At 40.5% G+C, this 13,715-nt stretch overlaps 1 protein-coding gene across 1 annotated transcript in view; it reads right to left on the bottom strand.

Annotated features, from left to right (window-relative positions):
• Positions 1 to 13,715, bottom strand: part of LOC122801417 (P2Y purinoceptor 14-like) — a 203,105-nt gene that overhangs the window by 188,993 nt on the left and 397 nt on the right. The window lies entirely within an intron of this gene.

Here is a 13,715-nt window from a genome sequence, read left to right as displayed (position 1 = left end):
ATGATCAGCTTTAACAAGTGGCACAATTACTGGTGTCATTCCAAGGGGATCCAATATCTGTCTGCTGGGGATGCCATGCTTGACAAGCCACGCTGCTTTGCCAGGGATGACTTGCACCTGTTACCCCTGGGCATCTGGATATTGGCTAAGGCTCTTGCCACCTTCATAGAGCCTTTTGTAGGCAAGGCTGAAAAGACTAACCCACCTCCCTAGAAAACATAAGTGGAAAGAAACATAACGGTAATGCTGCCCAATGCCAGACGTCTAAACCTCAACATGCATGCTCCCGAGGCCCTCCACAGTATGGGGAACATCAATGTCCGTGCAGTGACAGAAACCTGCAGCAAGGCTCCTGAGTGCACACCAGCACTACCAGGTTATACCTCAAATCATGCGTTATGGCCCCAAAACCTGGACCAAACCATAAAAGGAGGGGGAGTATCCATATTCAGCAAAGATACCCACACGTCCAGGTAAATGACAATGTATGAAGCATTGGGGACCACCCATGTGCAACTAACCATAGGCAAAACTGCTGTACAGTCTGTAGCATGCTACAGACCACACTCTCACACACAGGAACCCCACTCAGCCTTCCTGAAGACACTGGACAGCATGAATGTCTCACCAAATACCAAACAAGGTACTCACAAATTACCACATAGGTGGTAATCCATTACATATGGAAGGAGTAATCAGGGACCTAGGGACAGAAGTGGACAGTAACCTGTCATGTGACACTCACATTGCCAATGTGGCTAGGAAGACCTTCTATATTGGCCACCTTATCATGAAAAGATTCACATCTACATCAACAGAGGTCATTGTGCCCCTATACTGTTCTCTTATCAGGCCCATAATTTAGTACAATGCGTCATTTAGGATGTACCTTACCCAACACCTGCAGCAGTTAGAAAGACCTCAAAGGTACATCACCAAGAGGATAAAGGGTCTCAAATATATGTCATATGCTGCCTGGCTGTAGACACCCTAGCTGTATGCAGTCACATACTGCCTACGCAGAGGCGTTGTATGCCTGTTGTACAAGGCCATGTCCAACACAGGATTACTGGACATGCTCCACCCCAGAAAACCTAAATCCATCAGAGCTGTGAGAGCGAGAGATGTCAACCTCAACACATAATGAAATAGGATGTGCTTGAGGGACAGATACATAACCCAGGGGCTCCCTACACCCTGGAATGGAATCCCAGTCCATGTTAGGCAGAGCCCCTCACTGACTCTCTTCAACAGGAATCTTGCCAAGTGGATGGGTGATCATAGATGTACACTGGGGGTCTTCACTGTGTCATGTCCAGACAGAGGCACAGTAAATTAAATCCTAAATGGCCATAATATTCACATAGCAAGGGGTGGTGAAAGCCACACACACTCTGGCTAGGCTTATAAATGCCTTAGGGTGGATAGCCTAGTATGAACCTATGAACCTATGAAGATACAAATTGTCCAGGGCACTAAGGATAATCACAAGGCTTTCTTAACTGATGGTAGGAACCTTGTTGGGAATTCACAGATATGCTCTGAATCACTCAAATATTACAAACAATATACCAAACACACACACATTGCCAACATCCAACCTGACAGGTGCAGTGCAAACCCCTCCCCCCAAAATGCCAAATATCTATCCCAGCAGAGTTCTGGCCCCATGACATTGCAGATGCTGAGGTAACAGCCAGCATCTACAAAGCGAAACACACCGCATCAATGGTACGAGATGGTGTCCTGGCCTGAGTCCAACATGGACTCCAAGAAGAATGGAACGCCAAATAACACTACTGCTCAATGTCAGCCTTACCACAGGATATGTACCCAAATAGCAGTGTACAACAACAGTGGTCCTTCTCCACAAAGGTGTTGCCTGAATGGATACTGCAAACTACCACCCCAGAATCCTGACAAGCTTGGTCTGCAAAGCTATGGAAAGGATCAGCATGTACCTCAGACATAAAGATATTGGGGACCTACTGACACTGGACCCTACCCAGTATGGCTTTCCTAAGTGCAGATCCTGCCCCTTAAACATGTATAACTCATTTGAAACAGTTATTAAGGCCATTGATGGGGCTGATGTGGTCCACACAGCCTAGCTGGACCTTGCAAAGGCTTCCATACAATACCCCACGTGTTCATTATAGATAAGCTCACCAGCTTAAATATAAACCCCTATGTCAGTAGAGGGGTTGCAAACCAGACCAAGGACAGAACTGACATGGTCAGAAATGCTGCAGCCATGTCAGACTACAAACCAGATACAACTGGCATCCCACAAGGCTCGGTCCTGGGACCTCCCTTGTTTGGTATAAATGTCCCATAGGTACAGGCCAACATGGAAGGACTGTGTCTGAACAAGTTTGCAGAGGACTACAAACTGGCCACCATATCTGACCCTCCAGCTGACACAAGCATCCCACAAAAGGGCCACATAGAAACAGACAACTGGTGCCATAGCCATGTCAGCAAGCTAATTGCAGAAAAGTGTATAGTCAACCCTGTGGATATACAGTAAGTGCCCACCAATTACCACATAGGTGTTAACCCATTAAGTACTTAAGATGTAATAAGAGACCTGGGGACACAAGTTGATAGATATCTTGCATTGGGCAAGCATGTGGCTGTAGTGGTTACAGAAACATACCATATACCCACCTAATCATGAAGGTAGTCAGATCTAGATCAGGGAGGTCATTGTGGCTCTGCAGTCATCCTTCATCAGCCTCACAATTGAGTACAATGGCCCCTGTGGGATGTACCTCAGCAGACACCTCCATCAACTGGAAAGACCCCAAAAGTACCTCACCAGAAGTATCAAAGAGCTTGAACAGATGCCATGTGTTGCCTGATTAAACAAACTGCAGCTCCACACAGTGCCATACTGCCCGCCCAGAGGCAAGCTGTGCCTGATGTATAAAGCCATGTCCAAGCTGGAATCAATGAACATGCTGCACCTTGTACAATCTGAATGGCAGTGAGCTATGCACATGAGAGACCTGAACCCCAGCACTGACATACATAGGACATGCTGTACTGATTGATCCATAACACAGAAGCCCCCCCACTCTTGAGTAAACTCCCAGTACAGGTTAGCCAGAGAGTCACTCATTGACTCTCCTCAAGAGGAATCTTGATGAGTGGATGGGAGATGGTAGGTTTACCCTGGGTATCACTGTTATGTCACGGGTAGACGGAGGCACAGTATACTAACCATGACATATGTCATGGCAAACTCCAGTTACAATGTGTGTCGATGGACAAACACACTCTCTGACTAGCATTAGAAATGGCCTAGGGCACATCGCTAGTGTTTGCCAATGTCCACTTATGTTGTGGAATACACTACCAATGTTGGACAAGCCTGGTTTAAGTAGTCCATATCTGAACATAATGCAACATGGTCATATGTGCACAACTGGCCCCTAACCAGTTTGTTGTGCTCACTATGAAAATTTAAAGCAGTGATAGGACTAAAGCTCAGGATACTGTCCACCACAGTGAAAGTACTGAATCAGTACACTATACGGTACTACAGTGTATGGTCAGTATGAAAGGATGTTGACAACTGTATGCAAAGTATCCCATGCAAACCCTGCAGGCACAGTATAATCCTTGTTGTGTTCAGACACAAAGCAGTTGGCCAGTAAGTAAACAACATGACACCCAACACACAACCATAAACGTGAGATATTGTTGAAGTTCACACTCATCCACAAATGTGGTGGACTGCAGATTTCAACATATGGAAAGCTCACACTGGGCATGCTCGCACACTTTGATAAATGAGACATATGTCAGACAACATGCCATGGAAAGCCTGAACTGGACATGCTCACACACTTAGGCCATATCTCAGTTTAGCAGTTGGCCACACATATCTGGTATTTGTACGTGTTATTCCAGGAACCAACCACATTACAGTAATCTGCCCAGTGCACACAGTTAAATGACTACAGAGACATAAGTGATATAGTGGATCCCTCTCATATTCAAACATCTTCCACAGATACACAAGTTGTTCATAGAAACAGGGAATGCTATGGCAATAAAGACCTGCAAACAGTCTATCAGCAACAAATATTGTGCATCTGACAATTAAACATATGGGTGTAGAGGCCAATACTAGGCTGTTTGCCCTAGGGAATGAAAGCTTAGCCAGAGTGTGCTTGGCATCTGCCTCCCCAGTACAGTAGGCTACTCTGCCACTGTAAAGTAGGTCACATAAGGCACCGTTTGAAGCTAGTGTGCTGTGCCTCCATCAAGCAGGGACACAGTGGAGATCCCAGGGGTTGAATTTGCTATGCCACATCCATGTGGCTGGTGTTTGCTGGAAGAAAGATGTTGAGGACCTCTAACAGTAAGTGGGCGTCAATAACAGACTGAGGGGAGCCTTATCTGCAGTGTCTGGACAATTCCACTGTCAACACTTTGTCGTGATCATTATGAGGGATTGAAGTGTTGTGCCAGTACTGTTCAGAGATGTCCTCCCTCTGTGGGCTACTGCTCTGCAATGTATTAGCTCACTCCGTCTGTTGGACAGCTCATATATGGCTGGTGTACACCTGACAGGTGTCCTGTTGTGGAGGAGTCATGGGTATATTTGGGATAGCATGATCAATGCAAATCTTCCACATGCTCATAGAATGCAATTGTCAAGGATTATGCAGAGTGGCCTGTATACTTCCCCAGCATGGGTCCTTTGAAGTCTTCCATCCCAGTCTTCACAAGTGCAAAGTCTGCTTTTGATAAATACACTTTGTTTGCAGTGACAACCTTGCCTGGGGGTGGGGATGGGATACGGATGTCCAGGTAAAGGTGGGTATGGTCAGATATCAACAATGGTGGTCTAACTCTGGTGTGGAACAGTGAGTACCCATGTTGCAGATGGTCAGGTGCAATATGTATTCCCCCTTGTGGCTGTGGTGAGTGGTTCTGCCATAGCACATGGACAGAAAAATTGTAGTGGCTGTAGGGTAATGTTGTAGAGGCCTGAGTAGTTCCCACACACAATATACCTGTACCTGACATGAACAACTGGAATGGTGTATGTGAACACCTTCATATCTTGGCACTGTTCCCAGGGAAGCAAAGTGTGTGTCCTGGATGTAGGAGGGGTGGTCTGAACTGGTTGTGTTGTGTGTTACAGGTCCTGTGGTCATGAAGCATGGTATAAAACATAACCTGCCAGTGCTGATGTGCATATCTGACCCTGAAGTAGGTGGCTGCAAATGCATATATATGCTATCCCCCACCTGACAGGTAGTAATAGATGTACATACCTCTGTATAAATAATGATGTCAGCACCCTATAAATACTGCAGGTGCAGAACCAATGCCCAGTAATTTGGATAGTGTGCTCCGCTAATGTGTCCACCTCAAGTGTCATAATATAGTTAGGTAAGGGTTTGAATCCTGCAAATGCTCAGTGTGTGTGGGTGAGTGGGGTTGGTGTGTGTGAAAGAAATGTCCCTTTTGGCAACTAGGAGAACACACTACAGGATGCACATTCCCCTTTCTAAACACTGATGATGTCAGCACCCTATAAGTACAGCCAGAGAAAGGAAACCTTCCCAATAATGCAAATAGTGCGCTCTGCTAATGTGTCTGTCTCAAGTGTCATAACATAATTAGATAGGGGTTTAAATCCTGCAAATGCTCAGTGTGTGTGTTTGGGTGAGGGGGGGTAGTGTGTGTGCAATTCTGTGTCAGAGAAATGTCCCTTTTGGCAACTAGGAGAACATGCTACAGGATGCACATTCCCCTTTCTAAACACTGATGATGTCAGCACCCTATAAGTACAGCCGGAGGGAAAAAACCTCCCAGTAATGCAAATAGCGCACTCTGCTAATGCATCTGTCTCGAGTGTCATAACATAGTTAGGTAGGGGGTGGAATTCTGCAAATGCTCAGTGTGTGTGTTTGGGGGAGGGGGGATTAGTGTGTATGCAATTCTGTGTGAAAAAAATGTCCCTTTTGGCAACTAGGAGAACACACTACAGGATGCACATTCCCCTTTCTAAACACTGAAAAAGAAGATGGTTTTAATCACTTACAAACTAGTCTCTACAGCTAGATACCAATCCTCTATTACATTTGCACAATATTGGAGAGACAAAAACCCTGACCTGACAGATGTTCAATTCTCCCAAGCAATTAATCACACAAACACTTTTGACCCTTTTAAGAAACTATTATATACCCAGTTAATGATTAATAATAATGCTTATTATACTCCAGAACGTTTAAACAGTCTGCTACAATTTAAAAGAAAGAAAGTCAGAGATATTTTTTTCTGGTCTTCAGCTCTCTGACAAGAGTGTTTTGGGAGGATACCATATTAGGGGATGGTACTGCGAGCAAAATCTGCAGGCATTATCCTTGCCTACAGCTGTTTGACTTGAGAACATGTACAGAATTGCAGTCCAGAAATGACATGCTTAAGATGTGTAGATGTACTTAGCATGAACTTTAATGCAAGATGTACATTTCTGGTCAAAACTAATTTCTCTGTCATGTACATATGATGGCTTAGCACATGTGAGTAAATGAACAGAGATAGGCTTGATAGGTATCTGTTCCTCTGATGAGTCTTTTACAGGTTCAAGAGTATACCTGTAGATGTGGAATTTGCTAGGTTGTGACCATTACTATATTGTCCATCAGACAGTACCAGACTCACTGGCATTGTCAGCATTTTTAGACTGCAACTACAAATTATTAGAATGTTTTGCATGGCTATCAGCAAGGCCATCACAACTGTAAATGATGCTGAGCAGATTCAGAATCAATATTACCCATGTCACCATTAGTAATCTGGGTCTTGACCTTTGTTTCAACATCAGAATCTTATCCTAAGACCCCAGTTCGATCCAAAGTAAGTACCGAATCAGTGGTAACCTCAGATGAATTGAAGGTTCCCTGAGATAGAATCCAGTAAGTAGCAGCTTCTGAACAGCATGACCTGTGTCCCCATCTCTGACACCCAGCATTAGTAATGTTGGTGTTTACCTTTACTTCGACATCAGAATTATAATTCTCTAAGACAGTGAAACAATGGTGGTCTCTGATATATAGAGGTCCCCTAAGCGAGAGTCCAACAAATGGCAGCTGTATTTGGAGGCACAGTGTCACCCACCTCAAACAGAAGCACAGTGCCTTCAAGAAAACCAGACACACTTCAATGGAAATGCATGTGCACACACATATACTCCCATTGCTTGCTGGTACAAGAAACACTGTGTGTAAAACAACACAGCTCATGCATCAGTGTGACAGAATTATTCCAACCTGGTCTAACAGCATCCAGCACATCATTCATTCCAACTGCACATGCAATAAGCTTATTGTGTCAAATGTTAGTAGGCAAACAAGCGCTACCTGTGTAAAGGCAAACTATGTGCCACACATAACCTGCTGGTAGTACTGGGGTCATTGAGGATTCTACAACAGGAAGCCATCTTTCTCTTGCCACAAATCAGGTCAAGTGTTCTGAAAGCAGTGTATTGTCCACAAAGGACCTGTGGGCTCTGTCTAATGTGCTCTTGTGTATTGCAGCTATGAATTAATAGTGGTTTATTTGTATATATTGAAACCAAAACATAAAAGTTTATTATAGTTAGTGGAGCTATGAATACCTGAATGAGTCATCACAGAGAATTTTTGAAGGAACTATTTTAAATATATTAATGTTTTGAGCTTATGTTGTATGGCTCCATGAAAATCTAATTTTGTAGTTGTTCTTCTAAGAAAAATAAGCTGTGCAAGAAAATTCTTGATTTTTCTAATTACTGTACAAGTTTGAACCTGATTTCAGTGAAACATTAATCATGCAGCTCATTCATTTCTGAATGAGAAAATACATTAATGCTTTATTTCACGGAATCTCATGAGATATTTTTGTAGTCCACATTTCCCTTTATAGTTCATGAGAATTCTCAAAACTTGAGAGTGATTTATAGGTCTGTCTGATGTCATTCTTTCTCTATATTTTTAGATAGTGCAATAAAGCAAAGTCCTTGACAGTTTTAATGAAGTCAGACATATGTTTTAGTAAAAAAATAAAAGAGAGAATTTATAAATATGTTCGACTGCTCATAGGCTCAAAGGTTCATAGATATATATACTAGGCTAATGGCTACAAGAGCCTTTATAAGCCTAGCTGTGCAACCAAATCCAGCTGGGTCCTCATGTATCATGGGTGTTTATTAGGAGGGTGGACATTAGTTAGGAAGTTTCTAGAGATTATGTTGAGGTATATTTGTTTGGCATTACTGTCATCCTCTGTTTATCAGAGTCACAGGGGCCAGGGACCAGGGGTGAATTTTCAATTTCACATCCATTGGTTATGTTTATTAGGGTTAGGAACTGAGTGTGCTTCAAGTGGATGGGGAGCCTGTTCCAGACTTTGGGGGTCCTGTTAGACACATATCTGCCTCACCAGCATGTCTTATTTATGTAACAAGCAAAATTGATATCCTTGGATCCAGTGATTCTTATGCTATTTATTTTGCAGATGTGCAAAAGGTCCATTAGAGCAGGATCCAATGATGCCTTGTATGCCAGGCATATATCACCTCTCAGTAACCTGTAGGAGACAGCGTATAGTGATAGGGCTTTAAGGCAATTTCTACAGGACAATATGTTTGTACTCTGGATTTTCCTGGTAAGGAATCTTTGTAGATATTCCAAATATAAATGTATAGATCTCTTGCACTGGCAGGGAATCAAACCCAGGACAGATGCTTGGGAAGCAACTGTGCTCATCCCTTTACCACCAATACTACTCATCTGGGGCTTTAATTGATAAATGTTGCATGTCAGATCTATAATGTGTTGGTTCCATATATTTCCTTCCAAAATACTTTGAGATGGCTCACCCCAGTGTGGATAGCTCCATTAACTAATACTGTTATGTTCACTGAGGAATACTGCATCTGCCAAAGCTATAACGAGACATTACAGCTAATTGTCCTGGAGTTTTCATTTTATAAAAAAATAATTTCACCTTCCTTTAAGAGCTGCAAATGTTACTGAAGTATCAGCAAAAGTTTACTAAGTCCTTTCTTGTCAAGTTAACTTTTACAGTCTTGTTTGAAACCATTATCCAGAGACCAAACAGTGTTTATTCAAGTCATTTCCTGGAAACGTGATAGTCTTAAAAACAAAACAACCCCTTACTGCAGAAGCACAAAGACACAGGGTTAAAATGAGAGCTTTTGTTCCCTTTATTTGTCGCAACTGAATTTCATCAGGTAAAATAGTAATTCCGTTCAACCTTTTTATATAAAAAGCCATCCAGTTACATCACTTTATTAATTAGTCAATCTCTCTCGCTTAAAGGTCTATGCACTGAAAATTCATAATACTTCTATGTTAATCAACTTAAAAACTAATTTCTGCTCAAATATAATAACAGTGCAATAACAGTATATTTTCTGTTTCTGTTCAACCAAAAAACAATAACAGACTGCTGATAGATATCCTATCATTTATTCCTGGATATCCAAGAATAAACGATTGGATATCTATCAATAGTTTGTTATCACTAAAGGCTGATAAGGTTTAGACAGTTTCAGGGGTTATTTACAATTAGCAGCTCAGGTTTTATATCATTATTGATTTTTGGTTGGATATCTGTATATGTGTGTGTCTGCTTGAATGGGTTTATGTAGGTGACAGAGTGAATGAGGGAGATGCCTGTGTCAAAAATATGCGTAGACTGCCAGAAGTGATTACTACAGCAAAGAGCTTCTTATCACTTGTGGTAATCACAGAATGATTCAGAGATGTGCATGTTGGCCAATAGTGGGCTTTTTCTTCACAGCGGCTAATTGTTGTTGCTGTTGTGTCTTTCGGCTTTTCCTGGTTAGGGGTCACCACAGTGGAACTCCGGTCCACTAATGATTGGTAGTTGATTTTTACGGGCCGAGTTACCAGCCCTGATGCACAACCTTCAACGAAGGTACGCCCATTTGCGCATGTCTTTACACAGAAGATACTCTAACTGAGAATTGAACCGGACAGCGTCTTACTGTGAGGCAACAACGCTACCACAGCATCACCACCGCTTCACAGCGGCTAATATGTCTCTGAATTGCTGTTTTTCACAAGCAAGCTAAATCACCCCTTTTACCACAGTACTTACCACTTGCAGCTGTATTTTTTTTTTATCCTGTTCTAAATGTTTTAACTGCATAGATGGGATATATTTTCCCCAGGAGTTAACCAGAGATTTTACAATGGTATGACAAAGTGGTATGCTGAATTTGAGTAACTAGGCTATCCTCAGCATTATATAGCATGAATGTTTTGGTAACCTAACTAAGGAGTGACAGCCATTAAGCTGGCTGTCATAAAATATAATCCAGGTAGCTGAAATAGAAATGCCATACTCACACCTCAAAAATTCTGTTAATTATGTAAAAACTTAGTAAATACAATATAAGCGCTTTCTCAAGGTGGTGGATTCACTGTGTATGTTACCCCCAATGGAGGAGGCTATGCTACCCATACATCCATATAATAAACTTACTAAGTATATGACTGCGCAGTACATCAGAAAGAGAGAAAATATTTGACTTTTCCAGGAAAACTACATAGCCTCTTTTCTCAGAGGTGGTGCAACCCAAGAAGTCCTGTATTTAGTAGACTATGGAGGCACAACCCAAAGTAGGCAGTTAATTTAGCCTTCCTCTTTTACTGTATAGATACATGTTTCCTGTTACATCTGCACCTATTGGAATTTCTTTGCAGTCACATTATGAATCTGTTTATTGCCTTACATTATTATTTAGAAAAGTTATTCAGCACCATTGTAAGTTTATGTAATGCAGATCTGTGTAATATTGCTAACCCTTCTTTGTACTGTAAAGTCACCATTTAAGAATGGACTAGGAACTTAAACCGTGCATAACTTCAGTCTAGTTGTTTAATGGAACTTCTCTAGTAGAAAAGATACTTTTTCTTTGACAAAAGAACAGTTTTCTGCAGAGTTAATACATTGGAAACTACTTTAATATGTATTTACTTTTGTGAAAGCTTCTTATTTAGTGACCAGTTTGTCATGTTCATTGCTTTATGCAGTTAACATCTTCATATTTGACTATATGAAGTTGATAAGATATCAGTTGACTAGATGGTAGTTGATCAACCATATATTACCGTTTGACCGAATATAGCATGTACATGTTATATTCTAACATATACAAAGGGTAAGTGTTGAGTGTGAGGGCCGGGGTAAATTAATTGATGTATATCATTTTATGGTTTGATATTAAGTCTGTAATGATATTTCTTATTACTGAGAAGATAGGAGGATGCTGTGTCATCTATTATAGTTCACCTTTAATTTGTCTGAGCTTCTGTTTGTTGGACAAGCCCAGACAGCAACTCTGTAACTGTAACTTGTAGTTTCATCCTTCACCAGAGAATACTTTTCAATATATCTGATTGTGTATAATAATGATCTTTTTCCAAACACAAATCACATGCTTGACTGGAAATGTTATATATCTCCAAGCTGTGCCTGAAAATGAGACAGAAGGATCAGTGCAATACTCCTGTCAATATAAATAAATAAATCAATAAATAGTTTGTCAAATACTGTTTCCCTTAAGGCCCTAAACCATGCATTTTTTCTTCCACCTTGGAACGGATACACAGACAATGGACTTTAGCTTGGGTCTGCATGCCTTTCACTTTTCTGTGCTCTTGTGCTGGGCTCACTCCATAGCTATTGTGCTGGACTGTTTTCCCAGAAATGTGCTGTGTTGCATACTTTGCAGACAAATTTGTCTCCAACTGCATTACATACAACAGACACGGAGAAATCTGTAGTTCACCCTGTGAGGTACTGTTGTCAATCCTAGCAGACAATTAATCCTGCTAGAACAAAAAAGACAAAAAGTTGTGAGACTATTTTCCAGTATCTTTATTTCAGAGAGGAGGAGAACTTAAAATTGGAAAAGGAATGACAAATGGCAAGCTTATCAACTAGTTTCACTGATACTGTTTAAAAATGATCTTTTATGCTTTTTTGTGACATCCTTCCAGAGATGGATGCATATCTGGTACTCAGATCAATGGTAAGAGATACCCACTCAATAAATTAGACCGTACACATTGCATTCATTTCCCCTTAACAGTAGTAACTATCAGCTGTACGTGATGCACACTTCTGCCATTCTATTTCGTGTCTAGCATGACTTATATAAACAGGAATTGAAATATATTCTGGGAAGAAGAAATGAAAGCAAGAAAACAAGATCACGCTACCCTGGCATGCCCCATCAACTGCCATTCTGTGGGAAACACATTAAAATTGTAAAAGAAGCACCTGGAATGATTTTGAGCCATTAAAATAGCTAAGAAAATAAATATACAATGAAATGGCTGCATGAATTACCTAGCAACCACTCTAACCATTAACTGTCTGAATTGCCTAGCAACCATTTAAACCATTTCTTATTCAATATGTTAGAGAAAGGCTTGTCATGAAGTACCTAAGTGAGAATGTTGTCTAGGTTGCATTCTCTTAGCCACTTGCTGACTTCCATATTACAGGAAGTGTAAATAAATTTTCTCTGTGCCTTTACAAAATGTGCATCCATTCACTATAAAATAAAGGCTAGTTAATTCTTGTTACATTGATATTCAAATGCATAGCTGCCATAAATACTTAAGCTATTTTTAGAAAGATACCCTTATCTTTTATGAAGTGCAATCCGTGGACTGTTGCCTTAAACAAGAAATTATTGCTTATTGTATTGATTATCATTTTAGGATTTTAATGACTTCATTTTTACCTCAAGTTTTTCCTTACTTGAATTATTGAATGTTGACCCACTTCAGAAATTAATGTATACGTTGTACAGTGTACTCATCCTGTTTACAACAATGCAGAGATACAGTGCTTTGTTATTTATAATATCAACTAATCTGTTATGGCTTGTATTCCTGTTTTTTTTTTTTTTGGAAATGTTTTGTATTTCACCTAGGATGAGCCAGACATTGGTCAGTACTGATGAGTAAACCACCTCAGTAAACTGATATAAATAAATAAATAAATGCATTACTTAATTAATTAATTAATTAATTAAATACTTTTTATTGCTAGGTGTCTTAAACACATATTCAATTTCTGATAAGACTTGATTATACCATGAAAGGTAGAAACTTCAAAAAAGAGAATCATGGAAGGTAGAACAAAAAAGAAAGAATCACAAAACACTGAATGACTAAAGAGCGAATCACAGAACACTGAATACTTCTTTCCCACAAAAATACCTTTATCAGTAAACACCAGCCACAAATCCAAGATCAGGTGTTGACCTTGAAGTGCTTTCTCACCATCTTAATAATGTGTGCTAACTTTAACTGTAACCCTAACCGTACACATTGCGTTAATAAAATACCTTTTAAGAGTATCACTAAAGAAGACAAAAAGGCAGAATACAGACAACACAAAACATGCACAACACTAACTATATCCCCTTACCTAACCCTTACTCTAACCCTAACCTTTGTGAACCCTTGCAAATTCACAACAATCACCATAAAACATTCTTGCAAATCTATGCAGCCACCACTTTTTCATTCAAACTAATTTTACTTACACAACTGCTTGACTACATTATGTAAAATATATCTAATCATACCTGATTCACTCTAATTATCATTGACTTATTTGCACACTCTCTTTTG

Source organism: Protopterus annectens, chromosome 4.part1 (assembly GCF_019279795.1).
Source record: "Protopterus annectens isolate FY-2018-M chromosome 4.part1, PAN1.0, whole genome shotgun sequence".
NCBI classification, from domain to species: domain Eukaryota; kingdom Metazoa; phylum Chordata; order Ceratodontiformes; family Protopteridae; genus Protopterus; species Protopterus annectens.
This window is presented reverse-complemented; position numbering and strand designations above follow the sequence as displayed.